This window comes from Alligator mississippiensis, chromosome 1 (genome assembly GCF_030867095.1).
Source record: "Alligator mississippiensis isolate rAllMis1 chromosome 1, rAllMis1, whole genome shotgun sequence".
In the NCBI taxonomy this organism is placed as follows: domain Eukaryota; kingdom Metazoa; phylum Chordata; order Crocodylia; family Alligatoridae; genus Alligator; species Alligator mississippiensis.
This window is the reverse complement of record NC_081824.1, coordinates 86,375,835-86,397,845: the sequence shown is the minus strand read 5'-3', so window position 1 is coordinate 86,397,845 and position 22,011 is coordinate 86,375,835. Positions and strand designations below refer to the sequence as shown.

At 40.5% G+C, this 22,011-nt stretch overlaps 1 protein-coding gene across 3 annotated transcripts in view; it reads left to right on the top strand.

The window, feature by feature from the left end:
* SIM1 (SIM bHLH transcription factor 1) overlaps positions 1-22,011 on the top strand; it is a 70,769-nt gene that overhangs the window by 18,025 nt on the left and 30,733 nt on the right. The gene's annotated exons all lie outside the window — the stretch shown is intronic.

The following is a 22,011-nucleotide window of genomic DNA, read 5'->3' as shown; positions in this document are numbered from 1 at the left end:
AGATGAAGGGTTTCCCGTCTCTCTCTCTCTCTCCCTTTCACTAGGGGAAAGATTTAGAGGTTTGTCACCCACATATTTTGCTCCATCTCTTTTCTTTCTTTTTTACAGTTTAAATGCACCCAACATTAAATAAAATTTAATGCAGCGTAAAAAAAAAAAAAAAGGTTTCCACGTAGGGAGTTATTTATTCTTAACAAACAGGACATCTGTTTTTCTTTTCAAAAAGCTGTGGTTTGAAGTTCTTAATTTCATCCAGAGTTTCTATCAAAGCTCTGAGAGAGGGTTCCCCCCCGAGAGAGCGATCCTTATATTGAAGCACAAAGAAAGTTTGTGGCCAGAAAGGTCAGTTTAATCTTCACAGCAGAACCAGACCAAACAGCTTCCTCATCAAACAGAAAAGGAGGAGAAAAACAAATATCTCCCCCTTAGGCCCCCTACCAAAAAAAAAAAAAAAGCCTCTTGGTTTTAAGAGTTAACGATGACATCTCGGCTGTTCCCCTAAGCTCATCCCAGGGCATTGCAGGCAAATCAGATCGATATCGCTGTACCTGCTGCTTAAACTGAAACACCTAATGGGGGAGTTTTAATTATCTCCAGCTGGTGATGATTGCCACGATGATTCCTTCCTATGGGAATAATAATGGTTGCTGCTGGCAGTGCCACTGCATTCAAATCGTATGACCTGCCGCCTTGGCAGCGAGGAAATAAGCCAGGGTTACTGTCAAATACAGACTACCTAGACATGGGCATGCTTGCATTCCAGTGTGAAGTCCAAGTCCAAGTCCAAAAGTACTAAGTATAACTACGGAAAGGGAAACTCTTCCAGGTCCCACTCTGCTGTGATTCGAGTTTGAAACCCACTTTTATGGGTCTATATAGAGATGGAGGCATGTTTGGGGCACTCTTTTTTAAAGACGGGCTTATGAAAATGAAGTGATCTATTACCGAGGGGTGTCAGAACCTTAACTCTGGCCTTGGGAATGGGCACTTGAATGCACAAGGGGAGACAGTTGTATAGTGATGACATACCGAGCTAAACATACGAGCCTTGCTACTCTGCAACAACACTGTGGCTTCTGTGCTTGCTTCCACCTGAAGACCCGCACGCGCCTGGAGGTATCACTCGATCGCGGTTTGAGTGAGCATGGGGTATGTGTGCAATGGACTCCCACGCTTCCAGCTGGCAATTACGAGAAGTCCTCTTGATTCTCCTCTTTTTACAAACACAACACAACCAAGTAGGACTCAACACTGGCATTTACCCAGTAGCAGCACCGCTCTGGATTAGCAGGGGTTTGACACATCACTCCTATTTCAGCTATTCCATACATGCGCATCTCAGCGCTCAGCAAAGTCCCTCTCCACGCTTGCATTCGACAATTTTCGAGTTTCAATTAAATCCAAGCTCGGAGGTAAACTACATTCTCTCGACAAAAGCACCAGTGCAACATGACTTGTAAGCAGCAAAAAATGTCTGTAGATCTCTCTCTTTTTTTTTTTTAATGAGGAGGGGAGAAAAACACCAGACTAAGGTGCTTTTGTACATCAGACTTCACAAGCTCAAGGTTTGTTTTCATACGACTGCCTCTGGGTTAGCAGTCATTTTTTAATCCAAAACCAGTGCAGAGCCACGCAAACCTATGTTAAATGACCTGACTGGAAATTAAACATCCCACTGGAGAAGCCCAAGTTCTGCTCTGGGTTATTTTGAAACGGGCTGTTTTGTTTGCCAGTGAAACCCCCTCGCAATCTTTCTGCTCTTTTCCTATTGATTCTGTCATCTGTCGACTCTGGGTAATAATTCTTAGAAAGCATAACAGAAAAAAGGGGCAGTGATTGTGCATGGGACGAAAGGATTTAAACATCAGCGTAGCGAGTTGTTTTGCTGGGGTGGAGGTGGGGGAGGAATTGTCCCCCTTCCCAGAAAGATATCATCTCCATCTCACCAGGCTTTCAGGCATTATTCAGACAAAACTGCGCATGGTGTCCTAAGAGCTTGGCCACCTTTTCAACCTGGTTTATTCGGGGAATAAAAGACCATCAAGTGGTACTGTTGACAGGCTTCTCACAAGGGACAGGTGGCCACAAACCGGACAGATGTGTATTGGGTTTCCCTGGCAGCAGAGCGGTCTGCCAGCTCTTTCTTTTGGAGGGGACAGAGGGACAAGTCTGTCTGTATATCTGCATATGTATATATGCCATGGATTTATGTGTGTATTGGTGCAAGAGGCAAGGGTTCCTTAGGGTAGTATCATTTATTGGACCGACTGTACAGTTGGGGCAGAGTTAGACAAGTTTTAGGGAATGCAAGACATTTTTCTTTGGGTCTGACTAGAATATAGAATCCCAGAATCATAGAAAATGAGGGTTAGAAGGGACCTTAGGAGATCATTTAGTCCTACCACCCTGCTCAAAGCAGGACATCCCCAACTACATCATGCCAGCCAAGGCTTTGTCTTAAAAACCTCTAAGGAGAGAAATCCCACAACCTCTCTCTTTAGAGGATTTAATATGTGTATATGTATGTGTACATGCATGTGCACAACATATCTATGTGTATGTGTGCAAATATGACATCTGAACACACACATATCTGCATATGTGTGTGGGGTATATACATACCAATGTATATATGCACATATATATATATATATACACACATACAGCTGTTTACATATCCATGCCTATCTCTCGTAGTTATAAAAATTGTCATAACTTTATTTAGTTTCATTTGATTTCCTGCATTCTTACATGAGCTGTCTTTTAATTTTCACACAGAAATATAGATTGTAAACATATGTCTATATTTTTTCACCTAAGATGTCTTTTATTGGGAAAGGTATTATTCTTTAATCTCAACTGTTTCCTTAACGGAATGGTTCATACTACATAGCAACTTGCGGAGGTATTGAACTGGTTAAGAATAGTCCCTTTACTTTTTAATTGATTGTTTGGAGTGCAGACATAGAAAGAAAGAAGGAGATTCTGTCAAAGGCAGATATGAAATGCTGTGATGTCTGTTATTGGCTACTGCAACAGTGATGTGCTGTTGAAGCCTGCAGTGCAGAATACAAAGACACTCTGACTACATTACAGTCTTGTTTTGGTATGTTTAGGTCCCCGAGGTTCAATCAGGTCTGACTATCTCTTCATTAGTGCTCAGGAGAACAAGAGATCATGTAATATTTTTCTGCACTGAAGTTCCCACACTGGTAATAACTGCAATAGATCTCCAAGACACGCGTGGCACTTATTGCCTTTTTTAGCCTGCTGATAGCCTGCAGTTTGGAAAACAAGGACAGACTGCATTCTGTTTCATCATACTCTCCAGGTAGATAAGTGGATGTTTTAAAAAAATGAGTTATAGCCAACATCTGGAACCGCAGATAACATTGTGACCATTAGCCACAAGAGGAAGAAAGCTGTTTTGGAAGAAAGTTCCCTGTTAGGAGAGCCAGCAATTTTGTTAAATTCACCTTAGGAAGGGTATGGTAAACTGTCCTGATTAGCTATTCAAAGCTACTGAAGCCAGCCAGCATTTGATCACTCGAATGTGCAACATAGGGACTGCTAAGGTAGGAGGGGGAGAAAGAGAGTCTGGAGGATACAAGATTCCCTTTGACTTCAGGAGATCTTGGATCTGACCCATGTTATGGAACTTGTTCCAGGAAGGCAGAACAAAGGTTCTGTTGCACTCAAGGTTTGCAATGTTTAATATTCTTTCTTCTAATATAAATTCTGTAGCTACTAAAGTTCCTTTAGGATGACATTGGATTATTCCACTAAACCAAGAACAGCTGTGACGTATGCCTGTATGCTGTGGGTTCTTTTCATACTTTTGTTCTATGGCAGTTGATATATGGAAAAGCCACTTGTACAGATGCAGCTCTTGGCAGATGCAGGCACACAAGTTACAGCCTAGAAAGGATATAAAATCACTTAAAAGAAATCTGCTTAAGAGAAAAAATGCACATTTCTTGACTTGTTCTTTGCAAATGACATGTATGTTTAACTAAAATATACTGAGGAATGCCAACTGGTTGATTTTGTTCTTGGAAATAATAAAGAGCCTTGGTTTGGACTGCAGAGTGAGATGTTAATTTGAAATATAGAGGTTATTTTGAAAATGAGCTAGCCTCTCTTTATCATTATATTTTGATGAAAAGTAATATAAAAGCGGAAAATAGTTTTATGGAAATATATTTTTTTGTGATTTTCAATACTTATAAATGCTGTCACTTTTTGTGATATTAAGTGTTATTCCAGATTGGTCTCACTGGTTTTAGTGGAAATGCTTGTAAAGAAGGCAGCTGGTTAGTGTGAGTAAAGTATGACAGGATGGCCCTTGTAAAAAAAAAATAAGAGTCATTGTACTACACTAGTGTTATCCTTGTCAAAACAACTAGTTTCAGTGTAACTAAAGGCAGGAAAAAAGTAAAACATTTGTATAACTAATTTGTATCTCCTCAAGCTAAATGTCTCTTGGTCATATAAGACTGAAAGAAGAAAGAGAGAGAAGCAGGGTTTATGAAGAAAAAAATTGTTCTTTTAAAAAAAATAACCTTACAGAAATTCCCATGGCCCATAAATCTCTGGCTTTGAAAAATTGAATTCTAAGACTAAGAACAAATGTTCTTAATAAGTGTAAGTACCAAACTATTTGCAGAGGATACCAGAGTTGGGATCATTTATACAAGATAGAAGAATTTATTTTTATTGATAATGTATCCAAAATAAAAATATGGCTCTTGAGGTTTCTTGTTTTAACATACAGAAAATTGCTATGCTTTTGTATTTCGATTACAATAAGTAAGCTTTGATAGACATATTTGTTTCTTTTTTTATTAGTTCTAGTTGTTTGTTTTATTATTGATTATTAGCTGTTTAGGTTTATCACTTAGAGACAATTCAAGAATGATCCAATTTGTACAAAATGAAACTCTGAATTTAGTTTATATTTAGACCGTAAAAATCCCTTTTTAAATAAATGGATAATGTAAAGTGCACCTCCTTTGGCTTTTCAAGTATCAGCAAATATTACAATAATTTGTCCCCAGAGAATGCTGTAGAGCTTTTGCTGTATATATCTATTTTTTTTTCTTTATCATTTAAAATAATAGCTGTAACAGAAACATATACAGCTAAATTGGATTAGGTACTTAATTGTGCGTAATCTCTGTTATGATAATATCCTACATAAAAGTCCCAATTGCCCTCTTCAAATTATATTATATAACTGGCTGATTAGAAGCACAAATTGAAGTATGCAATTTGTGTGGGAGGTTATTTCATGAATATGGTATTAACAAATGTTTTAGTTAATGATAGAATAAATGCAATTTAGTATAAATTAACTGTTAATTGCATCTATACAATAAGCCTATAACTTTAGGGCTGATTACTCTTTACAGCCTGTGTCTTATCAGATTTTAAAATTAAATACGTAATCAAAGTGGTATTACTCTGCATGATGGGTATAATCTCGGAATCCCATGGAAAGCTGGAATAAGTGGGCTTTATATGGGTGTCCTGTGCTAGGGTGAGACAAACCTGTTCCCAGACTCCTGGGACACACAGAGTTTGTAGTTAAATATTTCTACATTCTTCTTGGAAAGGACAATGTTTTTGCTTATGGAACGGAGCAGCAGTCTACCAGGCCTTATCCCTGTGTAGCTCTTGTGTAGGCCCTCCATAGGCCCAGTGGCTGCTTACCAGCCCACTTCATTGTTCCCTTCTTCACCCACATATTTACTACTTGTGCAGAGTCCATCACCCCAACACACTCTGCATATATATTCCCGGTATCAGAGTTTTGTTCCCTGTATCCATCAAGTGTGCGTGAGACAGCATACGTTATAGCAAATACCACGGCAATGCTAATCACAGGAGTAATCCTGCAAACACTTACATATATTTATTTTATTTATTTTATTTATACAACACCCATCCCAGAAAAGGCTCAGCGTGGCTTACCAAGAAACAACTTACTTTATTTAAGTAATGTTATTGAAATAAGACCTACTTATTCAAGTAAATATACTCACATGCCAGAAAGTTTGCAGACACTGATGAATAATTATAAAGATTTTGACTGTGGCCTCTGTATTTGACCCCAATTATTTAAAAGCAGTAAGCTGAGAATACAACTGCTACCCTCAATTTCCTAGCATTAATGGCTCCATCCTTTTTTCTAGTGAAGTCATTCAAAGTATTGCCTTTGACTTTACTAGGAACAGAACTAGGTTGCTCATTTTCTGTGCATTTCATTTACTTGTATTTTGTGTTAAATAATATAAACATATTCAAACGATTCAATTACCAATTTAATTAAATCTTACAAATTCTTTATTCATGCACAAGTGTACATACTGCAAAAGAAAAATAAATTATTAGTCATTTCTTTTAAGCCATTCTATTCAGTATTTAGTTTGTCCACCATTAGCTTTTATCACATACATATGTCCCTTTGTAACATCATTGATATATTTCTTGCAAATAGGAGACAGGCCTTTCCAGGTGTTCACAATACGCTACTTCAATTCTTTGTTCATGTAGGCTTTTTTAGCTACCTCTTTCTTTAACTCACTCCAAATTTCTTCTCATGGATTTAAACCAGCTGACTAATGGCCAAGGAACCAAAAATTGCTGTCCAAATTCTGCAGTATGTTCTCATACAAAATTCCCATTTATGTTAAGAAGTGTTTTATTTGCCAGAATAAGGATTAAAGGAAAGATGCCTAGATCCACAGATTAAATTCATTGGGTAAAATACATAAACAGATTTGAGAAAGCAGGGACTGGAATCTAGGTCTCCCAGCTCTAGGGGAAGTGTCTGCATTATCTGGCTGTTGTGTCAGGCTGTATCTTGTTTGCATTCTTTGTTGGACAGTGACCCAACTTCAGTAGGATGGCTACAGGGCAGGCTTATGTAGAATTGGGGTTTGGGCACTTTTCAGGGAAGTAAGGGGAGATGTGGCTTTAAAACTTTTCAGTTTGATAAAGGCATTCAATCAGGATCTCCCAATTTCTAGGGAACTCTTCAACTTTTTACTAACCACTAGGCTCCTTTAGAAGACCTGAGAGGTAGGGGTGTGCAAAACAGGCTATATTCAATTCAGATTCAGATTCGGTCTGAACTGGGGGCAGTGATTCGATTCATTGATTCAGATCACTGTCCCTGATTCAAGTCGGCCAAATTCAGAGAATTCGGTTCAGAGAATCAGTGATTTGGCCATAAACACAGCTTTAAATGTTTTTTTCTACATACCTCAAGGTAACAGGCATGGCTCGTGAATGCTGCGGTGGTGGGGCAGATGGAGCATCCCACAGGAACATGGGGGGCTCTCCCGCGTACTCGGCAGCAAACCGAGAAGTGGACCAGAAGTATTTCTGCTCCGCTTCTGGGTCCACTGGGGAGTGCACTGGGGCCCCTCCCATGCCCTCCTCTGGCTCAGCAATCAGCTGCGAAGTAATCCTGGGTGCCCCACCAGGCCCAGGAGGCATGATTTGCCGAGCCAGGGAAGGCACGGGGGGCTCCCCAGTGGACCCATAAGTGGACTGGAAGTTCTTTTGGTCCACTTCCAGGTCTGCTGCTGAGCACACTGGGGAACCCCCCACACTCCTGTGGGATGCTTCATCTGCTCCAGCATCGCAGCATTCATGAGCCACCAGGTACCTTGAGGTATGTAGAAAAAGCATTTAAAGCTGTGTCTACGTCTGAATTGCTGAATCTTTCTGAATTGATTCAGAGGGTTCCAATTCAATTCAGAGAGATTAAAGAGTCTCCTGATTCAATTCAGATTCGGAGATTTGGCCACCGAATCAGGCCAAATCTCCACCGAATTGAATTGGGGACCAAAGCTTCACAAAGCCCTGCTGAGAGGCACTAGCATCCCTTGTAGTTATGTTTTAGAAGAAAAGAATGAGTTAGTCATTCATATTGAAAGGGCAGTTTAGGCACCTAAGGCTAGCAGGAGGTTTTGGACTATGAATCTTAGCTTATGTAGGCTCCTATCTACAGGTCTGTAGATAAGCACCAAGGACCAGGTCCTCTTCTACCTATTGAGTGGCAATGTGGATTTAGGCACCTAAATGTGATTCTATTTCACCTAAGTCCCTAAAAATCCATAATGTTTCTACTTTTTTTAATAACCACCATCTTACCCTTAAGAGTAAGTAACAGAAAATCAGCAAGGAGGTAGATGACCACCCACTTTTTGTATTAACATTTTTTCAGGGACTTGAGCAGGATGGAACAGGTTTGCAATTAAGCATTTAAGGCTATTTATATGTTGAACATGTGGTCTTAAGTCCAGTATTTCTGACATAGCCGCGTCTTCTGTGTTTCCTCTTGGCTAGTTTAGACAGCATGTGCTCCCTATGATGGCTATGGTGAATTTAATTCTTAGGTATCTAACATTCCACAAACTTTCTATAGAGAACTTACATGTCCAATTCAGCTTTGTGAATTCCACTCCTGGTGTCAGATACCAGGAGCCATAGTCTGTGTAGCCATTGTGTACCAGTGGTGATGTGTAGGGGGGTGCATGAGGGTGCACGTGCACCCTCTGAGAGCGTGGGTGCACCCCCTGACAAGCCACGTTCCCTGCTTAGGCAACAGGTGGGGGGGGGGGCAAGCAGGAGCACCAGTGTCCCCTGCAAATGCCAGCCAGGGAGTGGGAATGCCAGATGAAGCTCCACAGCCACTTCTGGGAGCGCCGTGGCCATTTTGCGGTCAGTGTGATGGGCTTCAGGGGACCCCCCCAGTCAGTGAGATTGGCTGTGGGGGCCCCCTCTCCCAGAGGTTGGACATGGGGGGACCTCCCCCAGTGTCTGACTGGTTGCTGGGAGGGGTACATGCCCCCCTCCCGACTAAGGTATCACCATTCTCCCAGGTGTGGTACCTTTGTGGACCTGTGCCAGTTGCCTTTCTTTCCAGGTGTTAGAAGAAAGGACATAATCAGTGTAGGGAGATTATATGGATATATCTACTTAGTTCAAGGCTGTGAAGCAAAATAGTGCTATGTTTCTGGTTTGAGACCTAGCATATGCAAAGTTAGCTCAGGTAAATCTGTATGGTGCTGCCTCATGCTGGTATACAAGCCAGTATGTTCACAGACAACCCAGGGTATCTCTGTATGATTCTACACTGTGTCTACCTTGTATGTTTTCATGTCATAGAGAGAGCTATAATGTTTATAATGCTATAATGTTTATCTGTGGAAATTCAGAACAGACTTGGTTGGGGTTAAGTCAGATGGAGGAGCCATCAGTGGATTTACCACTGTACATTTACAGAAGCCTAGATCATCTCAATCACAGAGAGGTCACATTGAGATCAAACTACTCTTGATATTCATGGATTGTGTGGTTTCCTGCTTGTCTGATTTTGCTTGTTGTTTCATTCTAATTTTCATGAGTCAGTTGAGCTAGTCAAAACTGTTCTCAAAGATAAGCAATTATTCTGTTTCTGGTGATAGGTCTTACCTCTTTCTCCTTCCTTCTAGCTCAGTCTATAAATAGATGAACATAAGGATATCTGTACTTTGTAATGATAAATATACTATATAATGATATAGTCTAAATTAAATGTTAATTTCTTCCTTCCATTGAACACCGGCAATTATCTATTTAACATACAGTTCACTTTTCCTCGCTCTTGTATTTACTTTTCAGCACAGGACAGATTCTGATGCCCATGTTTATCCTGAATGCATCACTTCAGAGGGAGCCCCATTTCCTTTATTGGGTTTTTGTGGAGCAAAGTACTGCTCAGTGGGAATGGTGGCTCTTTTGAAAATGTTGATGGCAACTTATATGAGGGATTGATCACATGATTTTAAACATAGTTTAATGTTTAATTAATTGTTATCAGTGTGTTTTAATATCAACCTTTTAGCAACAGAGATACATATTTAGCAAAGCATTTGAGCACATGATTAGCTCCATGCTTACCTTTAAGCACATGCTTAATTCAGCCCCAGAGAAGGCTAGAGGGAAGGCTAGGGGAGCATACCCCAACAGAAAAGCACTTGGCAGGGGAGACCAGGACCATTTGGGTCCAGAGGCCCAGTGAGGGGTCAGGGAAGACTGGGACCATGAGGGTCCAGCACCCCAATGCAAGGCAGGGAAGACCAGACCCATGAGGATTCAGTGGCCCAGTGAGGGGCCAAGGAAAGCCAGGACCACATGGGTCCAGAGGCCCGGTGAGGGGCCAGGGAATAGAGGGCAGAACCATGTGAGTTCAGGGTCTGGAGTAGTGAAGCCCAGTGAGGGGTCTGAGGCTGATAGTGAGGCCTAGTAAGGGGCCAGACAGCAGAATGCAGGACTGGACAGGTCTGAGTGCCTAGAGAGCATCTGGGAAAGAAAAGAACTAACAAGGTCTAGGCTAAGGGACCAAGAAAGAAGATGACAGCTTGGAGGTGGGGGGCAGGAGAGAGATTGAGGCACCTGGTAGCCCAGTGACTGGTTGAGTGAGACCAAAAGAGCCCAGAGAGGGGCCAGAGGAGAGACCAAGGGGTCTGGCAACTGGAGTGAGACTAAGAGGCTGAGAAGTTGGAAGCCTCAGTGAGGGGCTGTGTCAGTAATTGGTTGTACACCTGTAAGGATGCCAACTGTGAGGCATGGGGCACAGTAAAGAGGAGGTATGGAGCCATGCAATTAGCCCACAAGTCCATGACCACAATCCGGATGGTCATTAGAATAAGATCAGGGCAGATTCCCTTGTATCATTGTATTTCCATGGCAGGTGAGATAGGAAGGTGCCCTATGGGCAGAGTGGGACACGGTCATAGAGCCTCCAGGGGAATATCACAGCCACCCCTGGGACCCGACCCTGTGACACTAAAAGACCTTGCCAACAAGTAGCCTTGAATGCTGATATTTTGAAATATATACGGATTCTCTCTTCTAGTTAAAATCCACTCATAAGCTTTACAGAGGATTGAGTTTTCAACTACTGTGGTATACACAGAGCAAAAATAATGCAGTCCTTAATTAGTCCCTCTATAGGTAAATATTGATAGATTTTTTTGCATGAGTCGGAACCTAATCCAGGGAAACAAATGCTAGGAAGATTAACAGTGCCTTTGCCTGTAAGGAGCATGAAGGATTAGCTCTGCATATGTCTGAAATAATAGTCACTAATAAAGTATGAATTAATGATAATAGATTGCAGAGTTGTGGAAATAGATCGTTCTACCCTAATAGCTTGACAAGTACTTACAAACTTCAGAAATTGACACCCTGTTTCAACTTTCTGACGTCAGTTTCAACTTTCCAATGCTTGATCCTATGCAACACCATGCCAGCGAACAAGTTCGCTGTGTCGCCCATCTCCCTGGAGAACATCTGTCCAAACTTCCTTGGACACTTCCTTTAAGAAAGCAGACAAGACTCCAGAAAAACCTGCAGCCAAGACTCCTGAAAAGACTCCAGTCAAGAGCCCTTCAAAAAGTCCAGCAAAGTCACCTCAAAGAAGTCCTTCCAGATTAATATGATTGCTATTTACAATATAAATACATTAATGTAGCTATATTACTCATCTGTGATTGATTGATCTGTGATTACAAAATTCTGGGTTATTTTTGGTGAAAATAGGGTATCGGGCCTTGGTTCAGGAACCAATCCCCCGTTTATAAGATTGTTTCCTATGGGAAAATCAGTTCCGAGGTACAATGTTTCAACTTAAAACATGGTTTTCAGGAACCAATTGTGTCATATGTCCAAGGACTGCCTATACACTTTTAAATCCTAGTGATCACTGGTTTCTCAGACTTTTTAATCAGATGCTTTCAGGCTTGAACTCAATTTAGAATATTCTTGTCATTGTTTTGTTGATATTCAATTGAATATTAGAAGAGTTTAAGAAAAAAATAGTCATATAGTTATTTTCTATAAGGACTTGATCCTGATAGGTGCTTAGCACTCTGAACTACCACCAGTTAATAGGATTTGAAGGCATCCACTACCTTGCAGGACAAGGTCTGTAGTGTGTGGGTATGGAACTTTAGAAAGATAGAATGTAATGAGATGTTCTTTTTAATTTTACTTGCTTGGAAAAGTACCTTAGATTTTCCTTAAACATATTACCCTGCAAATATTATATTACAGTAGACTTCCTGGTCAGTGTCTTAATGTAGGTTGTAAATGTTGCACATTTTTGGAGCTATGCTGTATTTACCACCAGTTATATATATATATATATATATATATATATATATATATATTTTTTTTTTTTTTTTACACAAATCTTTGTGTGCACATAGCTGAAGGAAAGCAGGGCCAGCCTCTGTGAGGATATGCACAGTTCTGGAAGCTACTTTGTAGGTCATGCAAGTAGGTGGGTGAGCAAGATATTAAAGCAGATATCTTGCATCAATTTGGGTATCTATTGACATGCAAAATTAGTGTAATGAGTTGTCTGAGGGGATGAGAACAACAGTTAGAGACTAAAATAAAATGGGTCATTGCATTTTATCTTACAGCTTCTTGTTAATTGCTTTTCTTGCCACTTCTCCCTTCTGCCCCTAAGGGTACGCTCTTTAGAGACATCCATTAAATGTCAAAAGCAAACCAGTGTTAGTTACAGTAGTTTATCACTTCCCTGCTTTCTGAACAATCTACACATGCTATGTGACTCAGTATCATTTAACATTAGAGCTTAATTGGGTTTATAGATTTTTAAGAGAGACCTTCTTACATGGGGCCTGATTCATATTATTAGTGACCTCAATACTGTGTGGTAGTTCTTACTTCCTTGGGACTTCTCTGTGGTGAATGTAGGACCTATACTGGGGATCTTCATTTGGGATGGAGTTCAGGGCCAAGAATGTCTAAGTAGGAGTGTGAAGTTAGGCTCTTTAATCCATGTTGAGGCATGCAGAATGAGATTTTGAATTGCTCCTTTATGAGATCCAATATAGACTCCTGGAGGTAAAACTTGCCTTTAAGAAACTTCTATGTCCTCCCATTCTTGAACTGTTCTATGGACACAGCAATCTGGGTTGCTGTGGTTTTATCCTGACATTCCCTTTCCATCTCCAGCCCCAGAGAGGACTTGACGGTTTCACGAAGGCAGTCCTACAACTAACTCTTTCTCAGTGTTGCCGCAGGTGATTCTTTCCACAGCCAGAACTGAGGATTTTATCCAAAACCCTCCCCAAACTTTACAAAGTTTGTACTACACTTTCAGTTGCTATTTTACATATTGACTAAAATAATAACGTTTTCCATAGTACCTGGCTGCTTTAGCTCTTTTCCTTCCAGCAGAAGGGCCAGAGTTGGGGTGAAAATCTCACTTCTCGATAACAGACTTCATTTTAAAATATAAAGCACTGAGTGTGTAGTATTTCCTACTATGAGCTGTTGGGCACTCAGTACTCTTAAAAACCAGGCCACTTATTTAAGAGCATAATCATGGACTTAAACATAAGTGGAGGTTCCTATTTTTGGGAATCTTTGCCAAAATGTCAACAGCAACTATGCTTAAGCCATTTTGTATAAACATAACAAATACTTATCTAGTGTGTTATTTCAATACTTTCTGCTCAGTTAGGTACATAATAACAGTGGTATTACATGTGTTCAATTAAGTATTTTTATTCATAGAATACTTCTCAAATTTATTTTAGCAGTTTAAATAAAAGAATTTAATGTATATTTAGTCAAGCATTACAGTAGTGAGGGCTTAAGCAGATTAGAAATAAATGAATCCAATTAAAGAACATGTCTATGAAATTTAATATGTCATAGGTATGAACGAACTGTTTGCACAGCAACTGTAAAGAAATCATTAATGATTAACTATCTAGAAGAGGTTTAATCAAGGATAAATGGTATAGAACATAGTAAAACCATTCAGACTGAATGCATGAAGATTCTGAAATAATGGAAAGCATGCTGTGTGTCAAAGTGACTTGTCACTACAAAAATAATATGTTTACAAAAAAGCATTTATTTGTACCACAGTATCATTTGGAGACTACAGGGGATATTGGCACCATCTTTGGCTAAGTGCTGGACATATTGATAGCATAAATCAGTCTTTGCTCTGAAGAACTTGGGTTTAGACAGGCCTGACAAATGATGGGATAAAGGAAATACCATTACATCTGTAATTGTACAGTTGGGAAACTGAGACATGGAAAGATGAAATTTTCAAAAGCCCTCAGTGGGCATGTCTACATGTGCATTTAAGTTCAATTAAATTTAATGTGCATTAAGCAATTTTTTGGCAGGTGTCTACGCTTGCAGGGACTTGGTACTAAAGTTAGTCCCTGCAGCCCTGCCAAGTGGCCTGGCATTGAAGTTAGTGCTGGATCACGTCTACATGTGCATTAATGAACTTTAACTAATTGCACCTAAATTTGATACCTCCATTTGCAGGTATCAACTTTAGGTGTGATTAGCCTAATTTCAACATTTTAATGCACATTGAGGTCATGCACATGTAGATGAACTCCTCTAATACACATTAACATGTCTCGTGCTGATGCACCCAGTGTTGGGTCAATGTTGCTCCCATTGAGAACAGTGGTAAACTCTCTTTGCCTTCAGTGCGTATAGAACTAGACCAGTGCTGAGTACTTTTGAAAATTCCCCACTACACTATTTGCTCAAGTTCATATAAGGAAACTGTGGGAGACCTGAGAATTCACCCTAGATCTCCAGGGTTCTACAAGTTATTGCTATTAAAATATGTATTTTTCAAAATATAAGATACCACTGAGGAGGAATGAGGAAGTTTAACCTATGCAACAGTAGATGGGCTGCCCAATCTTTCCCGGTAATGAAATTATTCCCATGCAGAGGTGTAAGAATTAGTATTTGTGTGCCATTCACGCTAAGAGGAGATACCATGGATATACGAATTTTGAGGCTTTGAGCTGAGAGAGTACCTCTAAGACTGATTTCCAAAAGAAGCATTTTTAACAATCAAAACAATCCAGATTTTTTTACCTCTTAGTTAATAGGCTTTTACTTTATTCTAAAACATACTTATAGAGCATATCATATGTATGACTTTAAAGTAATGGAAAAACAACTCTATAGAAAAGCAATTAACATAATTGTATATCCAATACTGATATTGTAGGGATGTAACAAGCTGTGCTTGAATTGTTTAAATTGCCATCAGATAAAATGTTGAATTATGTTCCCATGTTATTTATTTGGGAAAATATTCTAATTAATCTGTTAGGTGCATAAGTGGATTTAGGTGCCAAAGTGCCATTGTATTCTACTTTGCTTGAGTCCCTGAAGAACTGTTAAAATAAAAGGTGGTGGGGTCCTCCTCTTCCTTGTTGCTTTTTTGTGACTCAGTATTAAGGGCAAGATGGTGGTTGTTACAAAAGTAGATACATTAATGGACTTTCTCCGTTAATGTATCTCCCACGCCTGCTTCATGGTTGGATGGGTCCCTGGAGCCCTACCATGACTGTCTCAGATGCTTGAAAGGGACCACTAGCCTGATCTAACCTGTGGACTGATTGGGCACTGCCCATCTGGCCCACTAGGCAAAAAGGTTGAGCACAAATGGTCTAGTTTGTTATGCCATTTGCAGACTTAGAATTTAATGAACAGAACAAGGAGCAATCTGTCTTCCTTTTCTTCTTCAGCTCAATAGAGCTTTGTCAGGGTTGCCAGTGCAAGAACATTTTTTTTACTGACAATAAAACTTTCTTACTGACATATTTTTACTGACTTATGCTTTGCATAATGTAAACATAACCTTCCTCAGGATCTGTATAGATTGGGTGTTTCAGTGGGGCTTTTTGGCACTTTTATCTAAAACTGAATCAATCATCTATTCGATAAAAGCACCAAAAAGCCCCGTTGAAGTGTCTGACATATACAGACATTGGGTGAGCCACATCAAACTAACATGATGCCTCTTCTAGGCATGTACTTTGCTTGGTGCAGGGCCATGCCAAGCTTAAAGTAAAGTACCATTCCCGCCCGCCTGCCCGCCCCATGTCTCTAAGTAGTCTAAGTGAAACTCAAACTTGTAGTTTCAATCTTACTTGATTAGCAGCAATGGTTTTATAACATGTTGCCTCCACCCCAGAGGTCAGCTACTCATGCTACTCAGCTACACACTCTGATACCTCTGACTACACCCTGTACCAAGCTACCTTACCCCAGCCAATGCCTCAGCCTTACCTCCACTAGCCCTGCTCTCCCTGTCTTGGTGCAAGCCCCCACCCACCACCTTTTCCTCTTCCCAGCCTCACAGCTCTGTCTTGGATGCACTGCCCCCCTGCCTGTCTCACCCAGTGCCTCAGACTACCTGGGACCATGCAGTCCTACCTACCTTGAAGCAAGCATTACAGACAGATGATGGGAAACAGCTCCAGCAGGTGGCTGGAGTTAAGGGGGTTATAGAGTCTCCTGTTAGCCACAAAGCCCTGATGGAGAGCTCCTTCCAGGGCACTGAGCTGCACTCCTGCTCAGACACAAGGTGATACTGCTCTGCTCTGTCTGTCCAGCCTCGATCCAACAATGAATCTTCAGCCAAACTTATGATTTCTTAGTGTTTTTTATGGACAGCTCACTTTTTACGGACTTTACAGAAAAGCTTTTTTAGCATTTTTTTATAGATTGTCCATACTTTTATGAACAGCTGGCAACCCTGAACTTTGTCAACAATGAGAGGAGGGAGAGAGTAAAAATGATACAAGATAGAAATATAAATATCAGATAGAAACAGAAATGTCGAAATAGAAAAATGACGTGATATTGCAGTCAGTGAACACCATGTGCCCCTGGAGGCTGGTTGGGCACAGTGAGCTTTGGTAGGCGGCAGCAGTGCTGTTGGTGGTTGGAGCATGGCGGTGGTAAGCAGGGAGCTCCTGCAGGCAACCACGGTGCTGTTGGCGGTGGTGGCTGAGGGTGGCGAGTGCCAACTGGCGGTTGGTCAACTACCATCCGCAGATGCTGCTGGCAGTGTCTACGGTGGCCAGCGGCAATTGTGGACTGCCTGAAGACACTGGCAGTGTTGGCAGTGAGGGGGGTGTTGGCAAACAGCAACCACCTGCAGGTGCCGCCAGAAGTGTTGGCGGTGCCTTTTTGTAGGGGGTGCACTGCCATGCTCAGGGGGTGCACATGTACTCGTGTGCACCCTCTCTGTGTCGCCAATGCAGTCAGACACAAAGGAAGTTACAAATTTTATTTCCTTTTGGCCTGAATTTAACTAAGTGGCAGGAATTCAGTGAAAGAGAGTTAGCATGGCTCTTAGGGAAATTCCAACACCATTCATTTGTTTTATTATTTAAGTTTAACATTTCCATTTTTATTCAGTTTTATGTCAGATGCTCAGAAAACCTGAGCAAAACTGTTCCTTAGATCACTAACCAAAATAAATGCTAATTGCAGTAATGTGCTGTTTTAAAATTTCTCTCTATATATACAATATACAATTTCTATGTATAATCAAAGGAAATGGTTATTATATATGAAAACCTAATTTTATAAGTGCAATAGCTTGAGTAATTGAAACTATGATATATGGTTCTGTGAAGAACAACACCTCCTTTCATCAGTAACATCATGCAACTATGTTGAGCACAATTAATATAATCTTACACTGTAGTGTTTAGGAAATACAGTAAATATCATAGTAAAGAAGTATGCTTGTACTATGATAATTAACTTACCATTTGATATCAGCCATTAATGCTCAGATTATGAAATAGGGTATCCTGGCTCTAAGATAGGCTATAGGTTAGGGTGCTTTATTATCTCACCAGACTGTATATGGAGAATGTGATAGTTTTAACTAGAAGTTTTGTTTCTGTTGTTTCAACTTTCATGTGACCATTTTTCTAATGAATTCAGTAGTGTTCTTGTTATATCACTGATAAAGAAAATAGAGTGAGATATCAAATGTCTGTCCACATTTATTCTTTTTTAAAGTGTTAATTGCTATAAAAAAATCACTCTATGATTTGAATAGGTCCAAATAAGTACAAGGATATTTCTGTCAGGTCCAGAAAAGAAGTTTGTTTACAGAAGTTATGAAGAGTCTACAATCTCATTGGTCTTTCAGGCTTCATTTCTCTCCTATTGGATTTTTTCCCCTTTAGTGAGTTGATTTTTGTTCCTCTCTTTTTCTATGTCTTAGCTATGTCATACTGGGTGTGTCCATAAGCTTGTCTATTGGTTTCAGTGTGAAAATTTTTCATTGTAGGAGAGGGAAAGTCTCCTACAAAACTTTCCAATGAGACCCCTGCAAGGAATGGAGTTGTAGATGGCACAGAAATGAGATTTTTATTCTTTCTGGAATTCCAGAACTCTGAGTAGGAGGTGGAGAAGTTCCTCCTCTTTCGTGCAGCAAGAATGAAAATAATTATTGTTATATTCGTAAAGGAAATGGAACTGACAGCCACAGTAATACAAGAGTCACTAAAAGACATTGATACTGCTTGCCACTGTAAACATGCCAGTGTGCTCATATCTTTGGAGTGGGGTTACTACTGCCAAGTTAAATTTCTCTGCTACATGGCTTAGGTGTACAACAAATCAAAATGGGTGTATATGGGTGGAAGGAGTTCATCGTGGCATTTCTATATATGGTCTCCAGAGCTTAATATACTATTGGATACTATTGTGCTATACAGCCTGTGTTCCATGGAGTACTTACAGTCCCCAGAAGTGCTTCCACCACCATGATGAAGAGTATGAAAATAAGGTGAAAAGAGGGCAGGCCATGAAAGGAATAATGAAAAGATGGGTTTGGAGTATTACCTTCATTCTTTATTTCATAGGCAACCATTTCAGTACATCCTTTGCAGAATATTTCCTATCTATTATTCCAAGACCATCTGTTTCCCAGTAGTGCCTGCAATCAATAGTGCTAGAGCAGGAGACAGGACAGAGCAAGTTTCACTGAGAACTTTATATGTTATGTGATAAGTAATTTTCTGTATTTCATTCCTTTCCCTTTTCTCCACGTTTATAATTGGCATTTATTGTACTGAAATTTCAACACTGATCTGTCTTCTGTCTGTCTGTCAGTTTTTCTCTCTTAGGATTTTATATTGCTGGTAATCATGGGAGTATATTATGCCATAGCTATGTGGTAAACTTACCTTCCTTGGCAGTGATACCCCCAAACATGCTGTGCTGCTCTGCATGGACTGCCTTCAAAAATGGAAGCAGGGTAGCTACATCCTCATTGTGCCATGGTTGGGCTAAAAATGGTCACTTGCCTGAATGTTCTCCAGATAGGCCTACTCCCAAAACCAGAGCAGTTTTCTATCGTGACCACATAATTCCTGTCTCAAATCATGATCAATTGCATGGGGCAGCGAGCCTCCTATCTTTGCCCACTATATAGTCTTCATACGATTTGCACTATTGTACATATGCTCTCTGTTGGGTATTCTTCCCTGGCCAGTATATTGGCTTAGCAGCTCATCTCGGGTGCAGTTGAATCCAGGAGGTGGAAAGCAGGTATCCATTTTGTGATATTGTGATGCTGAGTCTTTTTTAGATAAAATCCTGTCTTGTCCCTCACGTAATGGTTGCACTTGTTCTTTTGGTGTGACTAGTCCAGGTTGTATGAAGTGGCTCATTGTTTCTGACTGTCCATTCTGTTGAGAGCTTTGTTGAATTTCATGAAGTCCTCCTATCAAAGATGCAAAGGTATTGCAGCATACGGTATTGAGGCTAGAAATAGACGTCACCAAATGAAGTGGATCAGCTGTGCCAGGATGTGTCCCAGCACAGAACTATCTGCTTCACTGGGTGAAATGTACGTAGTCCACTTACCTGTCAACGATCTTATCAGACAATGGGCTTCCAGAGATTCCCTGCTTCCAGATATGCTCCCCCAGGATCTCTAGGGCACATCTCTGGAAGTGGGGAAAGTCAGGGTTCTCTGCTTCCAGAGACATGCCCTTTGCAATCTGTGTTGCATCTCTGGAAGTAGGAAACTCCAGCTTTCCCTGCTTCCAGAGATCTGCTCTGAAGATTGGTGGGGGTCCATCTCTGGGATCAGTGAAAGCCAGGCAAGTGCTCCTAGGGCTCGAGGGGCCCAATCCTGTGCAGGAATTCCTGAAATGCACAGGAATGGGCCCCTCAAGCCCCAAGAGCAACTGGGCTGCACTCTGTCACCATAAAGCAAATAGGCATCTGCTACAATAAAGCGGCACAATTTATTCCTACCTGTTGTTGTGGCTACATTGTGGCACAACAAAAATATGATCTCTATTTGCTGTTGCTTTGTTCTACCATAACATTTTCTATGGAAGCATGAAGGCAACAAAAGGCAATGTCTGAAAGAATCTATTTTCTGCCCCACGGAATCCATCTGTGCTGTACTTTGAAAGTCTGTCTGGTTCAGTTGTTTTGCCACTAGTAGTGACTTCTACTGGGCTTCATTCTCACATTCGAATACTAAATTTCCAATAACATGTAATGTAGTGTACTCAGCAATGCCTTCTTAATGGTGCCTTCTAATAGCTCATGATCACACACTGTAAGTCGATTTTTATGCCCAAAGATGAACTGATGAAATCACTCCTTTCCAAGGATCAGGTCATAGCTCCTTTTCTATGTTTTATGTCTGTCAGAATTATATTAGCAAATTCTGTGAGCTGCTGGCTTTGCATCTGCTTTCTTCTGAGGCATCTCATGTAAGCTCTGTTTCACAAGGGATGGTACTTTAAGATCATTGCCCAACTTATGATTTTTTTTACTTTTTTAAATGCTTATTCTTGGACTTGGATGTCTGACCATTTCCACGCTGCATCTAATGGATGTACACAGAATCTGTAGAAATAGTTGATCATACCTATAAATCACTAGGTTCCTTTCACATACTTTGGTTTAGGCAGATACTTAAGAGATCTTGGTATCTCAGTCTATAGGCATTCCTTAAGTCAACAGATGTCAGATGTATAACAGGTGTCCAGTGCAGAGGATTTCAGTTCTCCTCAGCTTCAGATTGTTTCTATTCAGCTTAATGTCCTGCTTCCAGAACCTGTTTACTAGCTGTTGCAGTTTGGCATCATGATCCTGGATTTTCTCTTCCTTGACATCTCCTCCTACAGCTACATACTTGATATCTGGGAGCCCCTCTAGTGCCTGCTTTAATTTTTATTAGCACATCTATAAGCATTCATATGCAGCAGCACCTGAAAAAAAGTGGCAAAGTTTGGGCAAGGCTACACGTTGCCTTATGGTGACATAGCGATGCGCTACATTGTCATATGGCACGCTATGGCAATGTAGCAATCACGTGTCTACACGTGATGGCCAGCTATGTCGCCATAGCAGTGCAGTCCCTGGGTATAGTAAGTTGCTATGGCAATGTAATGGCGAAATCTACCCATGTACCATGTGTACAGCACAGTAACCACCTATACTGAGCTGTGCTTAATACTTCCAAAAGGTACAAAAGGAAGTACTAAAGCACGGCGCCATAGCAATGTTGCTGTATGGCGAAGTGTAGATACACTCTTTAGGGCAGTATGGCTCAGTATGCCAGAACCCGTTCTTATCATTGTGTACAATGAACACTTTTGCTTTGGATAAATAAGGTTAAATATCCTCGGTTGCTAAATAATAAAAACTGAGATGTTTTAAATACTGTGTTGTTTTCAGTGCAGATCCTTAGTTTACCTGAAGGTTTTCTCATCACTACTAGGTTGCTGATGGCAGTTCCAAATGGTGTAGTTATGCCTCTTATTTGCAAATTTGACAGTTCCTCCTTCTGTTCTGCCCCCAGGGACAATTAAACTCTGCATTTTGGTAGTTTCGAAGACAGCACATAAGAATCTATTTGTAAGGTGACCAAATTATGGTTACAAAAATATGGGCAGTCACAGATAATTCCTAAGATCAGATACCTCTGGAACTAAAAGTACCTTATATCACTTCTGGTTCTGATTCCAAGTAGTGTAACTGCCATAATAAAGCAATATTTTTCCACTTCTAGTTCAAGAGGTGTATATATCCTAGCCTAGTAAGAAGAAAATAAGACTCTGACCTGCATGAGATGTGATCAGA